The sequence below is a fragment of the Artibeus jamaicensis genome, unplaced genomic scaffold, assembly GCF_021234435.1.
Source record: "Artibeus jamaicensis isolate MK-2021 breed Jamaican fruit bat unplaced genomic scaffold, CSHL_Jam_final contig_384, whole genome shotgun sequence".
Taxonomy (NCBI): domain Eukaryota; kingdom Metazoa; phylum Chordata; class Mammalia; order Chiroptera; family Phyllostomidae; genus Artibeus; species Artibeus jamaicensis.
Window position 1 is genome coordinate 21609048 of NW_026521810.1, and position 1851 is coordinate 21610898.

At 35.3% G+C, this 1851-nt stretch overlaps 1 pseudogene; it reads right to left on the reverse strand.

Annotated features, from left to right (window-relative positions):
• Window positions 1-1261: 1261 nt before the first annotated feature.
• LOC119055578 (uncharacterized) lies at window positions 1262-1362 on the reverse strand (annotated as a pseudogene).
• Between the last annotated feature and the right edge of the window lie 489 nt (window positions 1363-1851).

Sequence of the window (1851 nt, forward strand, 5' to 3'; positions counted from 1 at the left end):
GCCAGTAAAGTAGATGAACCTGGATTCTGAATCCCTGAATTAAAAAGCATACATGAATTTCTTCCTTTGTGGGTGATTCACACATCTTCCAGGGACAACGAATATTGATTTTGGTATAACCAAAATGTATGTGTTACAGTCACTATAAAAAATGTAGGTGTCCTTAGTTTTAAAGCCAATAAGCTGTTGTGCTTATTGTGAATTGTGCTTAAAATATGGTACTGGTTGTATTTATACTCATACTTGAGCACTACTTACTACAAAACCAGACCTGTTTAATCTTCTATATACTCCCCTATCACTTTTGTCCTTGTTCCTATGTGACACAGAAGAAAACATAAGGAAAAGTTGAAAAATATTCAAGAACTCTTATTGGTTTCTGAGTCAAGTAGAGAGTGGATTTATAAAAAAGGAGAGACTATGAAAGAAGTGTTGTTCTAAAAAATTACCCATTCCAAAATTATAATTATCATTCCAGTATCAAAGAAAACAGTATACATGCTGCATAAATGAACTGATACTGGATGTTTTTTTTTTAACTCAAATTAGGTAACTATCCTATTTCAAGCCTAAATGATATTAAGTAGAAGATAATTAGATTTGGGCACTGTCCCTTGAAAAGGATAGTTATATTTTCCAGGTGTCATTTAATTTTCAGCTAAAAATAATGTGATCTGCAGTAGTTCTTATGGAAGTTTTGGGTCTGAGTTTATTTTCGCATGGGGCTTGTAAGTCAATAAATGTTGCATTTGAAGTTCCTGTGTGTCTCCACATCAGTCATATGTAACAGTTTAATAATAAGCCACTCAAGCCAACTAACTTACCATACAAATATGATTTCACTAAAATTGAGTGCTAGAAATGGAAAGCAACATGTTGATTTGGAGAGTAAAACAAAAATACACTAGTTTCTATCTTCAGAGAAAACAAAATCCTTCATATTCATCTTTATTCATATTATCACCAACAGCTTACTGATGATCTGTTAGATGAGAGACTGGTTTTCAATAGGCAATGAGTAATCAGCTGTTTTAAGCTTTATCTTTGTAGAAAACAGAAATAAACCAATACATCAAAATAATTCATTTAAAAAGTCAAGCAAAAATGATTGCCTTTCAGACTCTCACTAGGCCCCTCCTCAGAACTATAAATGTTGTGCCTGATCTGACTGGGGTTTCACTGATTCTGAGGGATCATTAAATAGCATGATCTAATTTTATGAATACACTTGACAGCTAAATGTCTATTAAGGGACAGTCTCACAAATATAACACACAGTAAGAATTTTCCCATCATCCTTGCACAGGGGCTGCACTGATCTCCTCTATAGTTCCACTTTTAGCGTATGTGCTACAGAAGCCCAGTTGCCCATTAGTACATGAGCGAATAAACAAGCAGTGTTACATTGACGCAATGGAATACTACTCGGCTATAAAAAAGAAGGAAATCTTACAGTTTGTCACTGCGTGGGTAGACCTGTAGTGCACTGTCCTAAGTGAAATAAACCACTGGAAGAAGACAAATACAATATGATTTCATTTACATGTGGAATCTAATAAAAAATGAGCAAAACAGAAACAGACTTATAGATACAGGAAACAGACTAACAGCTGTTACAGGTGAAGGGGGTTGAGGGGGCTGGGTGAAAAAGGTGAAGAGATTAAGAAAAAATACTCATCACAGACAACAATATGGTGATTCTCAAAGGGGCAGAGGGGAATGGGGAAGGTAGAAGAGAGAAAGGGGGGATAAATGCTGAGGTCAGGAGACTTGACTTTGGGTGGTGAACACACAGTATAATATGCAGATGATGTATTATAGACCTGTACCTCTGAACTCCATATAACTTTA